This window comes from Scyliorhinus canicula, chromosome 8, assembly GCF_902713615.1.
Source record: "Scyliorhinus canicula chromosome 8, sScyCan1.1, whole genome shotgun sequence".
Classification (NCBI taxonomy): domain Eukaryota; kingdom Metazoa; phylum Chordata; class Chondrichthyes; order Carcharhiniformes; family Scyliorhinidae; genus Scyliorhinus; species Scyliorhinus canicula.
In genome coordinates, this window is record NC_052153.1 from 176,747,446 (window position 1) to 176,761,725 (window position 14,280).

A 14,280-nucleotide genomic window follows, 5' to 3' on the forward strand; every position below is an offset into this window, starting at 1 on the left:
TGTCCACGTGTACTGCTGTGTTTTAAAAGTGAATGCGAATTTGTATTGGCACGCTTTTGCCAATGGTATTGACCAGAATCCATTACTGATGTCCAATACCGTGAAGTACTTGGCGTTGAGACCCTGCTTGAGCATGGTCTCGGGACTAGTAGCTACCGTTGGGGCTACTGCGGGGGTTACTTTGTTGAGTTCCCGATAATCGATGGTCAGACGCCATGATCCATCGGGCTTCCTCACTGGCCAAATAGGGGCATTGTTGGTGGAGGCTACCGTTCTCAGTACACCTTGGTCCAACAAGCTGCCTATAACTTTTTCTATTTCCACCTCTGCTTCAAGGGGAAATCTATACTGCTTTTGCGGTCGGGGGTCCTGTCCGGTAACATGAACTTGTCCAGTCATTCTACCACAGTCATGACGGTGACTTGCAAATGCTGTCCTGTGTTTGTTTAGTAGGGCCTTAATTTGTCGGTCGGTGTGGAGTGTAGTCAGGTCGAATGAGTACTCTCCCACTGCGCTAATCCGATTAGCGTAGTCTCCTACTGTGAGGGTGGCTGGGGCTCTGTCTGATCTCGCCATTCGCCAGACACACTGGTTCAGTGGGTCGAACGACAAGCTATGAGCGTTCATAAAATCGATCCCCAGGATGTGTTCTGCTGTCCTGGGAAGATTTACTAAAACTACGGGGTGCCTTGTGCTAATGTTCCCTAGCTGAATTGCTACGGGTGCTGTGATATGTCCCTGCTGCGAGTGTCCGGTGAACCCGCTAAGTGTGATGGTGGAGGTGGTCGGCCACGTGTCTGAGTGTGCCGTGGTTGTGGAGTTAATGGTGGTGCGGGATCCTCCTGTGTCCCACAGTAACTCTATGGGCTTCCCTTTGACTTTTGCCGTGACTACGGGCCTCCCTGATGAGTCCCATAGTGTGTCACAGACCCAAGTGGGGGAGCCCGAACACCGTCAGTTCGTCTCGTCCACATTGGTGGGTCCTGACTGTACTGCTACATTGTGGATGGGTTTTGCCTTGTTGCGGTTCAGAGTGCCTGTCTGCTGGCCTCTCTGAGATCACTGGGGTGCATTACACTCTTTTGCCCAATGCCCTAACTGTCCACAGTTATAGCATTCCTGTCCTTTCTGTTGAGGGCTGCTCTTGCCTTCATTTACCCATGCGGGCTTCTGGTGCTCTCTGACTGCTTGGATATCTGCAGCAGCCTGAGCCTCTTCTGGGGATCTAACCTTTGCTTTTGCCTGAAGCGATTGCTCCCAAGCGCGGGACAATCTTTTGAGGACCCATTTTTCGTTATGGGCCTCTTCTGAGGGGTCGTAATTATTGCAAGCGCTCTGTCCTGCTTCTGTTGCGTGTGAGATAATTGTGCGCGTCCACTTAACCATGTTTTCGCGGGTTAAATGCGCTCTATCTAGCTGTCCGAAAACTGCGCTGAAATGAATCCACAGCCTTCCTGCGAATGCTGTGGGGTGTTCGGATCTCTTCTGCCTGCACTTATTCAATCCTTCTACGGGGTCACCTCTATTGTACCCGATGGCATCTAAAATGGCAGTGTGCATCTCCTCTAGGCTGCCTCCTGCCACGTTTTGTGGGTCGGGGAGGGCTGCTACTACGCTCTGGTCTAAGCTCAGCACGGTGAGCTTAACCTGCTCTCTCTCATCCAGGCCGTACATGGTAGCCTGCTGTTTTACTTTTGCAAAGAACTGGTGGGGGTCTGCGGTGGGGAGGAACGGAGTGATCTTTTCACAAGCGTCCCTTAGCTGGGTTACTGTTAAAGGGGTGGTGTAAGTTATGTCTGGGGCGCCTTCTGATTCGGCTTTCCTCTGTGTGGTTACGGGATTCATGGGTGCGGTTATGGTCTGAGCTGTGGGGGGTTGGGGTGCCTGTCGTTTCTGCTGAGCTGCGGGCGCACATGTTCCCTGAACATAACGCTGCGCTGTCTCGCTTAATTCCTGCCAATCTGGGGCGTTTTCCCCATCTAACTGAGCTCCAAAGGTGCTTTGGAAGCCATTCTGCACCGAAAGCAGAGATTGCAATTCCGCAATCTGTTTCCTGCATTTCGCGTGGTCAACTGTGCTTTGTCTTTGTTCGGTCGTTGCAGCATGGAGTGCTCTCAAAGCTGCTTTGAGATCGGAACATTGCCTCTGCAATGCCTCCACCTGCTTTTCCGATTCCTGTCTTATCAGAACGGCACGTTGCACGTCCTGATAGGCTTTCTCATACTGGGTCTGGGAACTGTTCAGATGAGCTAGACAAGACTGGTGAGCCCTCTTGGCATCATCCACCTCTCTATCCTTCTCTGCCAACTTCCCTTTTAATTCCAGGTTTTCTTTCTCGATGTCCCTGACATCGACCTTACTCATTCGGTTCCTTTCCTCTAAATCTGTCCGGAGCGTCCTGATGACCTCCTCTGCGCCTCGCAACTGTGCCAAGCAGGACACAATCGCCATCGGCTTGCGTGCTTTTCCTAAACTCTTTTTGTGTATTTGAGAGAGGTTCTCCCACCAAGTATGACCTATACTTCCGGGACCTGTCTCCTCATTTGCACAAAACTCTTTCCAAAGGGGCCATCCCTTTCCTTGTAAATATTTGCGGAGTTCCAGCTCCCACGTGGGACACTGGCCTACTCTGCTACTGCTGCTGGTCGCTGCGACCACAAACTTTGCTGGATCCATCAGACGTTCCATTGCCTGCATGGCCATTTCCTCTGACTCTCTTTTTATAATTTGGAACAGGGGGTTGCTGGGGTGGTGTTTCGTAAAAAGGGTACGGCTTACGCTATTTTCCGATCACAAAACTACCGAAAGTTTGTCGCAACAAAAAGCTTTCAGTTTTACCTTACAGCCCTGTTAGTACGCATGCACTAAAACACACTTCCGAATTTCGCTTATTATTTTGAACACCTTGAATACTTGTGATCTCTTTCTTTCTCTGCAATTTGGAGTTCTAATTCAAATTTCAGGGTCCTGGACACTGTGGTGTTTCCACTTACAACAGGGTCCCGGCGGATGTCGCCACTAAATGTTGCACGTTTTACTATGGGCGTAAAACGCGTTTATTGGAGTGTATTAACACGCCTCCGAGTTCGACGTGTGCTTAACACTGCTAGGCTCTGTTCTATGTAATTATTTAGCTCTGGAGTCGCCAGTTGCCGTATAGGCAACGTCACAAGTATTCCAAGGTCAAGTTCAAAGTAATAAAGACGATACACCGATTAGTCAAGTTCAAACGATCAATATTTATTATACAGTTAATAATAAATACTCATGCACACACACTAAGAGACTAAGCTACAACTAAACATAAGCAAACAGAATACTTATCTAACAGGAACAGGCAAGGTCAGAGAACGAGGCCTTCGTCCTGGTTTTGTCTGCAGCCTTCAGCAAGCGTTCTGGCACTTGGGAGTCTAGCGGGCTTGGATCGCGTAGCGAGCGTTGAACTTACGGTTTCGGCGGCTGGTGCTCAACGGCTGGAGTCAGGATACCAGGTGTCAGTCGGGGCCGGAGCACGGGTGTAACAGACCGGACAACACGAGGTCCCTATCTTTTATAGGGGTTCCGTTGTCCTTCCCTCTTCTCGGGCGGGCTCTACCTATTGGATCAATTTCTTATCGATACTGGATTAATTCCCCAATGCGAGGGGGTCTCCGTGATGGAGGGGGCGTTTCTTATGTCCTTTTGTTCGGAGGTTTCTGGTGCCTCGATGTCTGGGTCTTGATTGGAATGTGTCCATTCAGAACCAAATGTATCTATTGTGTGGGTGTTCAAGTCTGATGGCCTCATTAGCATGCAAAGCGTTTTGCCATTTGCACCTAGCTAAGGTCTTTTCACCTGAGCCCAAACTGGTTCCTGCTGCTGCAGAATGCAAACTGCTCTTTGCAGACTGCTGTTCTGGCTGAACTGTCTGTTTCTCAGCAGCCTTCCATTTTAGTTTGGCTCAGTGTCCATTTTGCGTGGCCAGCATGGCTACAAGGGGGTTGGCAAGGGGTGTGGGGCAGGTGGGGGGGGAGGGGGGGGAACCTAACTAGTGGTTGTAAAATACGATTGTCACTAATAAATCCGGTAAAGAACTCAGGAGAAACTTCTTGTGCAGAGAGTGGTTGCAACCACATAAAATTGTTGAGTTGTATTGAATAGCCTGGATTAATTTAAGGGGAAGCTAGTTAAGGAGATGTGGAATAGAAATACAGGGTGATAGGGTTAGATTAAGTAGGAAAGGAGGGTTGCTTAGCGCATAAGCAAAAGCATGGATCTGTTGTGCTGTAAATTCTATGTAATTCTTTTTAAATATCCCCTTTCCCTTTCGACGTACAAGGCCACAACAGGCCATTGCTCCCACGCTAATTCAGCTGCATCACAATGAAGCAGATTACTAACCCCGTGCACAAGCTGGAGATTTGATCATCTGTGTGACTCAGTCCCAAACCATGTAGTGCATTATAATTAGGATCGTCAATTCTGCTTGGACACATTACTGGAGGTTTGGTCGCAAGACCTCCCATTATCAACAGTCTTTTTTCCACCCAATATATCAAAATAGTTCATGGCTCACAGCAAAGATGCATGCCAGAGCGGAAAAAGGATCCGAGGAAGGGGATAAATCAATCATGGTTAACCGAGGAAGTTAAGGATAGTAAGAAAACTGAAATAAAAAGAGATACAATGTGGCAAAGATTAGTGGTAAGCCAAAGGATTGGTAACGTTTTAAAAACCAACAAAAGGTGACCAAAAAAAAATTAAGACAGGGGAAGATAAACCATGAGGGTGAACTTGCAAGTAATGTAAAAATGGACAGTAAGAGCTCCTTTAAATATATAAAAAGGAAGAGAGAGGCCAAAGTGAACAGAGGCCCCTTGAAGATTGAGACTTGGGAAATAATAATGGTGATTCAGGATATGGCAGAAGAGTTAAATAAATGCTGCGAATCAGTCTTCATGGTAGAAGCCACTAATTGCATTTCAAAAATGCTAAATGAGGGGAAAGGAGGGGGAGAAAATAAATACAATAATTATCACTGGAGGAAAAGTACCAGGGAAGCTAATGCAGCTAAAGGATAATAACTCGCCTGGACCTGATGTATTGCATCTTAGGATATTAAAAAGAGTGGGTACAGAAATAGTGGATTCACTGGCAGTAATATTCCAGTCTGGAAAAGTCTCAGAGGATTGGAAAATTCCCCATGTAATATCACTTTTCAAAAAGGAAGGGAGACAAGATAACAGCTATTGTTAAGCCTATTAGCTCAACATCTGGCGTTGGGAAAATGTTGACATCCATTATAAAGGTTGTAAAGCAGAACATTTAGAAATACACAATATAATCAAGCAGCCAAAAAGAAAATGCTGGAAAATCTCAGCAGGTCTGGCAGCATGGGTACCGGGCACAAACACGTCTGATGCGCATCTCATGGTTAGACACGTGCTGCATGTTCATTGAGTGGAACCCCTTTCAGTTTGTGAAGATCGGCCCGTCATGAGCTGGTGCTCATAGGAGGACATGCATCCCATTGATCACCTTCTGGACCTGGGGCATCCTGGCAATGGTGGCGAACCCGACTGCCTGGGCATCCTGGTCGGCTCACCCATATTGAATTTGATACATTGCTCCGACTGGGCATATAGGGGTTCCACCTGTGCACAAGGTCTGTGAGGAACTCCTCACTGGGCGCCTGGAAGGAACCCATGGTGTAAACGTTCAGGGTGACCGTCACCTTGACGGCCAGCGGGTGTCCTTCCCCATACCCCCTCGGTTCTAGGTGCTCCATGATTTGGCAGATATGTTGCATGGTCCTCTTGCATAACCAGGTCCAATGCACTGAAGCCCATATGGGCCACAGTGGACGGTCAGTGGGTGCGCAGCAGGATGGCTGCCTTGCAGGCCTTAGCAATGACAGTCCATAATACCACCATCATGTAGACTGGTTTACAATCCCAGATTTTATTCATTGAATATAAATTTCACCAGCTGCAGTGGGATTTGAAGCCATGGCCCCAGGCAATAGTCGAGGTTTCTGGACTAGCGGTGTTACCACGACATCAATCTCTGCCCCTCCGGGGCTGGATTCTCCAAAAATGGGGCTATAGTTAAAAACCCACCTGGTTCACCAATGCTTGGACACCCCGGTCTCAGGGGGTCATCCCAACCCCACCCCATATGCACCCCGCTACTGCCCCCCTGCCACCCGGCCCTGACAGATGTTCACCCACCCCCTCTTGCTCAGCCGGCTGCCAGCCCATGAACGCGCCTCTGGCAGCCCATGAATGCACCTCTGGGAACATGTCCTACCTCCACTCTCGCTCTCAGCACAGTTGTTACCACTGTTGCTGCACAGCGCCAAGGACACGGGTTTGATTCCCAGCTTGGGTGACTGTCTGCACGTTCTCCCCGTGTCTGCTTGGGTATAAATGCTGGTGTTTCACTCTTGACTTTCCTTAAGAAAGTCCTTGTCATGATATGCAGACATGCAGATAATGATATACAGACAGGCACAGACAGGCAGCTAATGAACACAGAGAACAGGACATGACCAATGAGCAGGCAGGACACTCAGGGGTGGTATCTCACTATAAAAGGCATGAGGCACTCACACTCCAACTCTTTCCACTGATGAACAACTAGAGTGAGTCAGGATGTATGTACAGTGTCACACCTCCAGCACGTGGCTAAGAGCTAGTCTGGTTCAGTCAGACAGAGTAACCACACTTAGGTTAGCAGAGAGTTGAACTCATAGAGAACATAGTTGAACTAACTTCAAGGTCTGGAGTATCATTTGGTTAAAGATGCATCCAGTTGCAGCCTGTGTTATCCCAGAGTACATAACACAACAGTCCTGAGTGATTCTCTGAACCTGCAGGGGGCTAGCAGGGCCCCGGAGTGCTCCTCGTAGTTCTGGCTGCGGTTATGGGACCCCGCAATTCCAGTTGGGAGTCCGCACATGCGCACAGCAGTGGTCTGCAGTGGCCGCGCCAAGCGCCATGGCGGACTCGGACCGTGGAGGCAGCTCCGAAATGTAGGCCCCCCCCGAGATCGCGTGCGCCCGCGGATCCGTGCCGCCCGATCGCTCCCCTGGTCGTCTATGAGGCCCTCCCTGGTGATAGATCTCCCCTTTCCCCGCCAGGACGGCCGATATGAGGTTAGAACCATGCCGTCGGGAACTCGGCCAGTTTTGCGCGGAGAATCACGGGGGGGGGGCTCTGTCAATGGCCCCCTAGCCGAGCCGCGTAGATCGCTTCAGCGGCGCCAGTCCCTATTTCATCATAAACGGCCATTCTCAACCCCCGCCCCGAACGCGATTACGGCACGGGGCTGTGGAGAATCCAGTCCCCTGTGCGTGGACAGGTTGTTCCTGGGATGGTTTGGAAATTGGTTTCATCAAATGGTACAAATAATGCACCACGGAAAGGTGTGTCCACTTAATGTGCAAGTGCAGGAGAATGGACACGGGCACAGGGCATCTCTCATGCAGACTAACCCGCCTAGCACACCTTTTCAGTCCATCTCCTATCCTTTCACCAGATAACTCAGCTTGATTCCCATTTGGAAGCCCACGGCTACTCAGTTAGCACAAAGATGAGGAAGAACTGACAGAGGAGAAACAAAGAATGAAGATAGGCGGTTTATAAATGGCCAAAGCACAAATCATTTAAACATTTTCCGTGCCTTTTCCAACAGCTTCTGTGTACTTAGTGCTGTCTGGAAACCATACTCATCAGTTTGACAGGGATGTAATTTACAGAATTGCAGTACTGTGGGAAAGTATGATGTTCAGGATGTTCCCATGTGAGATTGAGGTATGTGCTTCCCACAGCCGCCAGATATGCTGGTAGAAAATGTAACAGGCACTATTAGGGGGCGACGATTTTCTGCAATAAAGCTCCACCCCAGTGAAAGGTTACTATAAAATTCAGTGGATATTGAAAATATTACTGAAAACAGTTTCATAGATCATAGAATTTACAGTGCAGAAGGAGGCCATTCGGCCCATCAAGTTTGCACCGGCTCTTGGAAAGAGCACCCCACCCAAGGTCCATACCTCCACCCTATCCCCATAACCCAATAACCCCACCCAACACTAAGGGCAATTTTGGACACTAAGGGCAATTTAGCATGGCCAATCCACCTAACCTGCACATCTTTGGACTGTGGGAGGAAACCGGAACACCCGCAGGAAACCTACGCACATACGGGGAGAACGTGCAGACTCCGCACAGACAGTGACCCAAGCCGGGAATCGAACCTGGGACCCTGAAGGTGTGAAGCAATTGTGCCAGTCACAATGCTACCGTGCTGCCCTAAACAATTTCGAACAATTCAAATCTCTGTTTAATTTTATGAAGTGACCTCTGCAGTGATTATCATCTAATTTGAGACGTTGTTTCGGGAGAACATCTTTTCAGCCTCTGTGGCAAATATGAAGCGGTTATACAAGGGGATTTTTACAGTAACTTCATTGCAGTTTGAATGTAAGCTACTTGAGACACTAATAAACATTATTATTATAGGGGCTTTATTTAAGGTTGTTGAGACTAATCGATGGAAATGTTAACAGCGTTGATAATTCATTGTACTATTTGTTATAAGATCTGTTTGATTAAATATTCTTCATGTTTTGTGGAGCCATCACATTCTATCTACCAGGTGATTACAGGTCAGCAAGTCTAATATCAGCGGAAGAGAAATTATTAGAAAACATTCTGAGAGACAGAATTCATCTCCACTTGGGGAGGCAAGAATTTATCAGCGATAGTCAGCACGGCATTGCCAGGGGGAGAACCCGATTAGCTAAGGCATAGAATATAAGAGCAGGGAGGTGACGATGTAGCTGCATGAAATGCTGATTAGGCCCGAGCTAGAGCACTGTGCACAATTCTGGTCACCACACCATAGGAAGAATGTGATTGCACTGGAGAGGGTGCAGAGGAGATTCACCAGGATGTAGCCTGGGCTGGAGTGTTTCAACTATGAAGAGAGGCTGGGGCTGTTTCAGGAGCATAGATCAAGTAGATAGGAAGAAACGCTTCCCCTCAGGAGAGGGGTCAAGGGTCATAGATTTAAACTAAGAGGCTTGAGATCTATGGGGGATTTGGGGACAAGCCTTTCGCTCAGTGGTGGGAATCTGGAACTGACTGTCTGCAAGAGGGGGACAGGTGGGAACCCCCACAACATTTAAGAAGCATTTAGATGAGCCATTGAAATGCCATAGCAGACAAGGCTGCAGACCAAATGCTGGAAAATTAGATAAGAATAGATAGGTGCTCGATGGCCAGCGCAGAAATGATGGGTCGAAGGGCCTCGGTTTGTGCTGTTAAACACTATGGCTATGACTCTATTTTGGCTTTGAAGATCCTTTGGAGGAAGAAATTTGAAATATAGGACTTCCAATAATACTGACACTCATACAGAAAACAATTTTAAGGGGATATAATGGCTCAGATCTTGAGGTCAGCAATGAACTTGAAGTACATGCTGACTGCGTGAAAAATTACAAACCTACCTTGGCCGGAGGCTGCAGCAGGAACTTGCTCCTTGGCTGCAGCATAGGTCCAACAGTGAACTGAGCAGGGAGGCCGAGTGATGCATTACCAGTAAATCAACACTCTCTCTGACATCAAGTCTCCAGAGTAGGACTGTGCACCCACAACCTTCTGATTCAGAGATGGCAAGGCCACCAAATCTTGGCTTACTTTAGCTTACATTGCTAAATTGAGGCAATTGTCCAAATGTGTGGAGGACATACATAATAAGTAAATGGAATGCTTTTGGTAATTTGCCATAGTCCGCAAGGGAACCATTGGCAATGCTCTGTTTGGAGAGCGATATGTGGTTCTACAACTTGAGAGGCTCTACTCTGCATTGAGCATGTAGTCATCCCTAATTTCTGTTCATTGCATTCCTCTCCAAGCCATTTCAGAGGACCTTGAAGAGTCAACCACGTTGCATGGGTTTGGGTTCTCAGAAAGGTCAGAAGGGCAGATTTCCTTTCGTTAACCCCCAGTAGGCTTCAACTTTCTTGTTCTGGCTCGATTAATAACTTCCAGTGAGTAAAATCTCTCAAAGAGGCCATAACTGAACAGTACATAGAAGCAGTTCAAGCACAGACCATTTTGTCAATGCCTGTTGAGACTGAAGCAGCATTTTGTTATATCGAAGAATCTCTTCGGGCAAGCACAGCAGGTCTAACCTTCATTGCAAATTGCCTCAAGCGGGTCACTGGAGTTTTGTTTGCCAAGGCCAAAAATGTTATCCATTTTCCGGTGGGAAGTGCTGTGTAGCAAGAATGTGCCTGCCAGTTCTACGACATGACAGGATTCGCACAAATGCTGGGGCATAATTAGAATCATAGAAGAGTTACAGCATAGAGATGGAAGTCATGTGGCCACACTTGCTCCGACCCGTGTGCAGTAACATTTATGAATAAAATAGCAACCATTCCAGGAATATATAAGTGATCAGTAACCATAAAACTGGAACCATGCATGACAACGCTTGATACCCTGGAAGCTTCCATGATTATTTCCTTCTGCAATGTCAGCATTGTTTACAAGAACAAGAAAAGCTCCTAAAATTACTTTCGGAGGCCATGGAAACAGACTGCGAGGATGGCTCGTTAACCCACTGTGTCATCTAGGGCGAAAAGTTGAAGAGAGGCACAATATATACCACTCCACCTCAGTCATACCCACCTTACAAATGTGAAAGCTGATTAGATCGCTTACGCAGAGTGGGAGGGTGTTATAGTGTCACCCAGTTAAGGCCATGAAAAGTCATGTTACCTGTTGTGTCCAGCACTACATTCCCATGAAAGGGAATATCTATTGGAATTGTTTTACGACTGATTTCCATCACCCGCCTGTCACCAAGACTAAACATGCAATGCTGAATCTAGAGTGAGGATTTGAGCTGATTCTGGCACGACGTGTACTGAAAGTCCATTGGACCTCATTAGTGCTTTGTGGTGCAGTTAAATCCCTACTTTACCTCAAAAGTTACATGTTTAGAAAGCCAATTACTCTATTGTCACAGTTGTCTAAACATTTGCTCTGCTAATTACAAGATGTCAGCTCTGCATTGATGCATGTATTCAGGCCAATGCTCAGTTCTTGCCTTAGCAAGCATTTGAAGTTCCAGTCAGATTGGAGCTAAGCAACGTTGTTAGAATTCTGCCAACATCAAAATTAATGGCCAGTCTCAAACCAGCAGTGTAAGACGTATTCCAGAAGAGCATCATTGGATTTCATTGCATGAACAGTAAAGTTGCCATAGTCCCAGACCATAGGCTGATTTCCCCCTTTGAGAGGGAGAGCTGACTGGTGGTGATTTAACCTGAAGATCATCACACCTCAGGTGAGGGGCGAGGTTCAGAAGGCAGGGTCTTCATGAATAACATCAGCCGACACGGGAATTGAATCCGTGCTGTTGACCTCGTTCTGCATCACAAACCAGCCAACCAGCCAACCGAGCTAAACCGTGTGTGAATATTTGAAAGGGTAGGATGAAAATAGACAATGAGATGAAATGATTCAAAGGTTACCAATAATAGCCAGAACAAGGGAGACCAAGGCTACAGGGGTCCTGGTAACATTTTATATTGTACTGGCCCAACCACTTTTAAAGTATATTTGCACTGGGCATAAAAATCACAAGGGCATTGAATGGAATTCTATCAATGCTCACCGAAGTGCAGAGGCAATAAAGTGCAGGCAACAATGTTTTAGTAGCAGTGGGTCATGCCTCACAAATCTGGTGAAATTCTTGCAGAGGCAATTAAACTCGGTGATGGGAGCAATACACTGTATCGAATTTATGTGCTCTTCTGGAAGACAAAACGTTTAAGGGAGATTATCGTTTATGGAGCTAATGGAAAATTAGCTTACTACACTCGAAACTGGCTTAGTGAGAGAAATAAAAAGGTGTGATTCATGCAAAATGCTTGGGTACTGTTCTACAGATGATCTGATCGCGCTGTTTGGCATGACTTGGAAGGGGGAATTTCAATACAATTACCTGAATTGCCCGATGATGACAACGTTATATGACTGCAAGAAAGTTCTGGGAGATTAACAGAAACAAAGTTTTCTAGGTAAATTAAACAGTTGACCAAGGAATGAATAAGGATGCTTATATGGATGTCTATGTGAAGTAATTTTGTTTTTAATATTTAGAGTACCCAATTCATTTTTTCCAATTAAGGGGCAATTTTGCGTGGCCAATCTACCTATCCTGCACATCTTTGGCTTGTGGGGGCGAAACCCACGCAAACATGGGGAGAATGTGCAAACTTCAAACGGACAGTGAACCGGGGCCGGGATCGAACCTGGGACCTCGGCGCCGTGAGGCAGCAGTACTGACCACTGCGCCACCGTGCTGCCCTGTATAGCAGCGGAAGCGTGCTGGGCCCATAACCCAGAGGTCGATGGAAGGGGCTGGTTTCGCACACTGGGCTAAATTGCTGGCTTTTAAAGCAGACCAAGGCAGACCAGCAGCACGGTTGAATTCCCGTACCAGCCTCCCCGAACAGGCGCCGAAATGTGGCGACTAGGGGCTTTTCACAGTAACTTCATTAAAGCCTACTCGTGACAATAAGCGATTTTCATTTCATATATGTGAAGTAATAGCAGCAAAGGTGAAGGGCACAATTTAATGGAAACATTTTTAAGTATCATTTTAGCCGGGTTTGGCAGAATGTTTCTCGCCAGCTTTTAGGGAGAGATCCACACCGGTATCTGCCCACACGGAAGACCTGATTTTATGGCCGCGTCATGCTTGAGCAAGAGTGCAACCAGTCCATTAGAGTTTGGGAGTGGCCAAAATCGAGTAGCGCGCTGGGCGCCGATCGGTTTGCGATCTAATCGGGCCGCTCCCGTTGCCGTAAACAGGATCTCGCCATGGCTTGTTGAGAACCCAATAAATCACCACCTAAAGTCAATCACCATACAATGAATTGGAACAACTCCATATCTAATAGAGTCAAGCATGTTGCCTTGCGCTCACCAGGCCGTCAGGGAGTGCCCTACATCAAGAGGAAGAGTTTCCACTCCCTGAACGTCTAGCTCTTGTGTGACACTACATGAGGATCATGCATGTGTGTGCATGCTTCCCAGTAAGTGTGCATGACAGCCTCATCCTGGGGCAGCTGGACATCCCCGATGTGTGGGGGGGGTGGGGGTGGGAGTGGGGGAGAGTGTGGGTCGGGGGGGGGAGTGGAAATTCCAGACCACCATGCCAGCCTTCAACCCCCCACTCTTTATACAATCCCTCATCCCCTCTTTCATGGGCATATCCCCCCTCAGGCCCAACTCTTGGCAGTGTCACACTGGCAACCTGGCATTGTCACCCTGGCAGTGCCCTTGCAGCATGGCAGTACCACCAGGGCATCTTGGCAGTGCCAGCCTGGAAGTGCCACTTGATCACATAGGCAGTGCCAGCCTGGCAGTACCACCCAGGCACCTTGGCAGTACCAGGGTGGCAGTCTGGCAGTTCCTAAGTGCCTGGCTGCCACATGGGGAGTCAAGGTGCCACCCTGCCCCTGACCACCTAAGGGTCTCTAATTGTGCCCCAGGTGCTGTTACACCTGGTCCACATTTGTGTGAACCAGTACTAAATGGCACCTGGTCAAGGCATCACTAGGAAGGCTGTTAGTTCCTGGGTGCTGGGATAATCCATCACAGACATATGTAAATGAGTTCAATGGCTCATTTATATTTGATCTGGATTTCGCCCAGCGAGAGCGTGATCCAGATTGCGAAGACTCACAAGATCCCGTTAGATCTCGTGAGGCATTCTGAGCGTCGCAAATCTCATGAGATTTAACGGCCTCGTCTTGATTTTGACAAGGGAACTAAATATATTATCTCCAAATTTGCAGATGATACAAAGTTGGGTGGGAGGGTGAGCTGTGAGGAGGATGCAGAGATGCTTCAGCAGGATTTGAACAGGCTGAGTGAATGGGCACATGCAGGGCAGGTGCAGTATAATGTGAATAAATGTGAGATTATGTGCTTTGGTGGCAAAAACAGGAATGCAAATTTGAATAGGTGTAAATTGAGAGAGATGGATACTCAGCGAGACCTTGGTGTCCTCGTGCATTAGTAAGTAACACTGAAAGTAAGCACGCAGGTACAGCAGACAGTAAAGAAGGTAAATCGTATGTTGGCCTTCATATCGAGTGGATTTGAGTATAGGAATAGAGATGTTGTATTGCAATTGTATAGGGAATTGATAAGGCCAGACCTGACGTATTGTGTGCAGATTTGGTGTCTTTATCTGAGGGAGGATGTT